Below are 6,000 nucleotides of genomic sequence, written 5' to 3' on the forward strand. Positions count from 1 at the left end.
TCTCTATGTTCTTCGTCTCTTGCTCTCTCGTTGTCAATCTTCCTTTGTAGTTGTTATTGACTCTCATAGTGCCCTCATGGCTCTCGGGTCCTTTAATCCGGTTCATCCAGTGGATGTCGAGATCCAGCATTGGCTGTTTTTTGTTCACAATAAATTTAAGTCGGTTGAGTTTTGTTGGGTTCCCATCCATATTGGTGTCTCTTTAAATGAGTGTGCAGATGTTGCCACGAGGGAAGCTGTCCGCTCTTGTCCCATCTCTCGTAAAGGTATTCCTTATTCCGACTTTTGCGCAGTTATCCATTCCTCCGTCCTTACCCGTGGGTAGGCTTGTTGGTTGTCTGTTACTGGTAAGAAACTACGTTCTCTTGAAAGTTGTGTCCTCGTGGCCGTCCTCCTACCACCGTAACCGGCGATCGGAAACGGCTCTGGCGAGGTTGCGTATTGGCCGTACTCGCTTAACACATGGTCACTTGAAGGAGCGCCGCCCTGTTCCTTATTGTCCTAATTGCATTGTCCCTCTTATGGTCGTGCATATCCTTGTTGAATGTCTTTCCTTCCAGGACGAGCGTGTGTCTTGTTTTCCGACCATCCCTCGCAGTCGCTTGTCTCTTGATAGTATTCTTGGTGACTCTGAAACTTTTGATATCGTTCGTCTTATGCGTTTCTGTTCTCGTATTGGTGATATTTAGCGCCCTCTGATTATCTCGCACATATGATGGTGCTACATAGCCTTCCCAGTTTGGTACCTTCTTTTTGATAACTACTTACTTACGTGTGTAACGCCCATGTTAAACAGTTTATCCTTTTCTACCCTGTCAATTCCCCTGAGAATTTTATAGGTAGTGATCATGTCATTCCTTACTCTTCTGTCTTCCAGTGTCGTGAGGTGCACTTCCTGCAGACTTTCCTCGTAACTCATGCCTCTTAGTTCTGGGACTAGCCTAGTGGCATACCTCTGATCTCTTTCAAGGTTCGTCCTGTGCTTAACATGGTATGGGTGTACTCGCCTAATTATGCTTGCGGGGGTTGAGCTCTGGCTCTTTAGTCCAATATGTGTGTACGTGTATGTGGGTGTGTAAGCGTGTGTGTGTTGTGTGTGTACTCACCTAGTACTCACCTGGTATACCTTGTGTGTGTGTGTGAGTGAATGTGTGTGTTTGTGTGTGTGGAATAAAAGTACTTATAGGTGAGCATTGTTTTGTGTGTTGTGTGTGGATAAGATGGTGCCTGCAGCCAGGAGTGTAATATGATACTGCGAGGTCTGTGGTCAAGCGGTTGGAAGGCGAGGCTGTGCTGGCAGTCAGTGTCACTCTGGCTGCTGTAGGCCTCACAGGATCGTATCTCCAGCCTGACCATGGTATATCATCATCAGCCATCTCTCTCTTTCTCTCTCTCTCTCGTTCTATCCATCTCTCTTCTTTCCCTCCCTTCTTCTCTCGTTGTATCTATTTTTCTTCTCTCTCTCCTCTCACTCTCTTCCTCTTGTCTCTCTTCTCTCTTTCTCGATTCTTCTCTTCTTCTTCTCCCTCTCTTCTCCCTCTCTTCTCCCTCTCTTCTCCCTCTCTTCTCCCTCTCTCTCTCTCCTCATTCCTCTTCTCTGTCTCTCTCTATCTTCTCTCACTCTTCTCTCACTCTTCTTTTTCTTTCTCTTCTCTCACTCTCTTCTTCTATCTTCTCTTCACTCCTCTCTCTCCACTTCTTTCTTCATTCCTCTTCTCACTCTTCTTTTTGTATCTCTCTGCTTCTTCTCTCTTTTCTTCTCATATATCTGTTTCTTCTCTCTTCATCTTCTCTCCCCTTCTCTCTCCCTCTCTTCCTCGTCTCTCTCCTTCTCTTTTCCCCTCTTCCTCGTCTCTCTCCTTCTCTTTCCCTCTTCTTCACCCTCTCTCTCTCTCTCTCTTCTCATTCATTCTGCTTCTTTCTCGCATCTTCTCTCTAATTCTCTTTTTCTTCTCTTACTCTTTCTCCCTCTCCCCCCTGTCTCCCTATCTTTCTTTCTCTCTCCCTCTCTCTCTCTCTTTCTCTCTCCTCTCTTTTTCTCTTCTCACTGTCTTCTCTCTCTCTCTCTCTCCTCTTTCCTCGCTCTTCTCTCTCTCCTCTCTCTGTCTCTATCTTTCTAAATGCAATGAAGATAATTATACCTAATGTAATCCAATAATAATAATTAGAATTATCGTTTTAAAAATCTTTGCTCCACAACGTTATACCATAATATCTAAAACACGTTTTATTAACACGTTATGCCCCCACGTTTTATACTCGTCTTTAGAAATTCATTTTGCATTTTTAGCATGTTTAGAAAACGTGAAAATGTTTGGCGGGCTATTACCCAAATGGACAAGTATTTGGTTCACTGCCGCCTCTTGGATGGGTATGGGGTCCATTATTGCCCACAGGATGGGTATGGAGTCCACTACTGCCCATAGGATGGGTATCGGATCCACTACTGCCCACAGGATGGGTATGGGATCCACCACCTTCCACAGGATGGGTATGGGGCCCAGTACCGTATGCAGGATGAGTTTGGGGTCCACTACCGCCTACAGGATGGGTATGGGGTCCACTACCGCCTACAGGGTGGGTATGGAGTCCACTACAATTCACTACTATCTGTAGGATGGGTATACCTGATTTACCTGAGGGTCACTAACCCTAGTGGCCTCGACGAAGACAGGAGGCCGGCGGCCCAACGAAGGTCCCACCCATTTGTATTGATATTTGCTAAGAATATTTTAAAACAACACAGTTTGGCAGTTACGGCTTCAGCGGGTAGGCAGTTCCATGGGTTAATAACCTTGAGGGTGAAAAAGCGTCTCCTGTTCTCAGCCCCACACTGTGGCTTGTTGAGCTCGAAACCGTTGCTCCTTGTTTGTGTTACATCTAAATTTCTGCAGAAAATATCTGGATCAACATCCTCAAACTTTTTCAGTATTTTTAAATTTTAATTGAGATCAGTCCTGTCATGCCTGGTTTGCAGTGTTGATAGCCCTGTAGCCTTCAAGTGTTCCTGATACGGGATATGACTCGGTTCTAGAATTATTTTGTTGGCAGTGTTGCACTTTCTCCAGAGCAGTGTGACGGAGTTCCCCCCCTTATAATTCTCCCACGCCTGCAGTAAGAGTCATGTCTACTTTTCCCAAGCGTTCTCTACGTTGCAGGCTACAATTTGATATATGAGAGAGAGTGAAGTGTTCTCGGAGAGCCGAGAAATTTGTGAAATAGTAATATTTTGGCCTGTGGTTTAGGCCCTTTAGGGAGCCAAGATGGCGCTTACCTCCCTGATCTCCCGCCAAAACCGTGTGACGTCAGTGGCACCGGATTGGTCACCGACAGCAATGTGGCACCGGGAGCCAATGAAAACTTCCCGTAGCAAAAGTGACGTCACGAAGGAAGGGGGTCCGGCCAGCGCGCCGGGCTGGCGCCAGCAGTCAGACACGACACGTCATAGAGGTCGGACGTGCGACGGTTGGTCCTGTCAGTAGGACAGTTGTTCCCGCTCCCGTGGATTTACGCGTCACCTGAAGTCCGCCAGTACTCTGAGAAGTCTTCCCTAGTTCATGTGTTGAACCAGAAGAGGGAATTGACGGTTATTTGAGCAACAAGTGCTCCAGTCAGGTACTGTGCCAGTAGCAGTGAAGCCGTGCAGTGACGTATGTGGCGTCTATGGCAATTCACCAGTTCGTGACAGCGTTGTGGCAGACAGAGCCACTGGGTAGCTGAGGAAGAGAGGACTATTTGGGGAAACCGGACGACTGTAGCCGAGACGTAGGCGACAGCCGTTGCTGGGAGAAGACGACGGCCAGGAGACCGACTCCAACCTTCAAGAAGTCAAGAAGGAGGACGGACCTGCAGTGAGGAGGCATGGAGACGACGCGCTAAACGGTGGGACGACGAGAGGCTCTGGTAGGACACGACGACGGGTAGTGTGGGGGCGTTCCCGACACGAGGACCAGGAGCTACATCTCGACTCTCATCGGAGGATAGGGTGAAGTAGGTGTTTCTAGTTCCCTCCCCATTCCCCTTTAGTTAGCTATATTATTTGGCTATATTATCTAGCCTGAGGATTTTATATGTCGTGAGCAAGTCTCACCCATGTCACGGTAAAGCACCAGTGTGCTAGACAGTACTATCAAGAGTACTTGTAATATTCATGTTGATTATTGGTGTGTACAGGCACCAGGAACCAGTGATAAATTTACTGTGTTGTGTATATCTTTCTATAGATTTTGATATGAACATATAGTGGTAAATTATATATAAGATTATGCCAGTATTTGGAGGTTAGGCTATGTGCCCAGAAACTATTTATTTTCCATGTATTGATGATTGATTTATATACCATATATATGTCTGTTCATTCAGTGAATAATCATTTGTGAGTACAGTGAATTATTGCGTTATCGCCAAGGAGAGAAAGTACTGAAAACTCAAGTGTTAATAGTTCATAATATATTGCTGAGTGAAGAACAATGTAAAGCCATTACAGTGAATCATTATAGCATTGATTGTAGAAAAGACTGTTTGAGCCGGAGTACAGTGTAACCAAGTGATGCGTGCTATTGTAGCCCATATCGAGTGTGCGAGTTTCTAGTAATATTGGAGAATTTAAAGAAACAGCGCGCATGAATCCAGAAAACAAGCAAAGAGCTTCCGCGCGTATGGCACGCGATCAGCTGTTCTTGACACTTGATGAGGAAGGGAGATGTTGCCGCCTCATGATCGCATACTAACCGTGGGAATTATCGGCCGCGTCAGGATCAGTTGATTTATTAATTATTGTTTGGCCTTTATGACATCTTTCATACATTTTAAGTAAAATACAAAACTATCTTTGTGTTTATATCATCCCCTCCATTGATCTTGTGGCTATATTATACTGGTAAACATAGTGATAACAATAAGTACCTGCCTGATTCCTGATCTTTGAGTGTGACCTTGCCAAGGCTACCACTGAATACATCAGTCCACTGATGGTGTTACTGGCCACCTTAAACACCAGTTGGCGACCTTGTGTTTAACCGTAGAGCCCTATTGTTGGGGAGGGCACACGACAGTCAAGTACCTGAGTCGTGTTCTCACTCTTTCTTAATTAGAGGCCGTTAAGATTGACTGGGAGATTCTCCTGGCGTGCAGTGGCGCCGTGAGGATCGAGGGAAGACCCGCAGGGCTACGGTGAGTTATCTTGAGCATAACTGTTGCTCACCCCAGAGTAAGGGTAGAGAATAATAGAGAGGTTGAAACCCCCAACAGCAGCTATGTCCATTTGGAAATGAGGTCTCCATGTTTGGATACAGCAATCTAGATGGAGGCACGCTAGAGATTTATACAACCGAACCATTACCTTCTTTTCCGTGTAGTCAAAAGTACGCTTGATTATCCCAAGTGTTTGGTAAGCTTTTCTAACTGATGCACCCACCTGTTGTGCATCAATTAATGAGTGATGGATTTTGACTCTAAGGTTCATTTCTTCATCAATCTGCTGTTCTGTAATGCTATTAATTTGGTAGTCGTGGCTGGGATGTTATGCCCTACATGCAGGATCTTGCATTTTTATATATTAAAAAGCATTTGCCAGTCTTCTGGTCACTTGCCCCCTCCCCATCCGGCCCGTTGGCGTCGTGAGGGGGCTTGGTGGACGGCTGCCGGAGTGTGATGCTCCGTTGGGCAGTCCTCTGTCCTTTTCTGGCCTTGCACTCCTGCTGCTGTCTTCTCCAATTGTGCCGGATCGCTTTTCCTTTTCCTTATGTTTCGTTTTTCTCTCCCCTCTTCTCCTATCTGCTTGTCGTTTCCTGCTGACCTTTTGCTTGTTTTGGATTCTTTCTTTGGACTACTTCTATTTTGACGCCCGGGTGCTTGAGGAGGCATACTCTTGCACCCGTAGAACTGTAGTACCCAACGTCTCGAGCGAGGGGAACCTTTTATTGTCAATCCCCCTTTCGTCGCTGAACCCGATCTCGACGGACTGACGGTTCTTAAGGTGGCGTTTGTGGGGCGTATACT

Source organism: Procambarus clarkii, chromosome 33, assembly GCF_040958095.1.
Source record: "Procambarus clarkii isolate CNS0578487 chromosome 33, FALCON_Pclarkii_2.0, whole genome shotgun sequence".
Taxonomy (NCBI): Eukaryota; Metazoa; Arthropoda; class Malacostraca; order Decapoda; family Cambaridae; genus Procambarus; species Procambarus clarkii.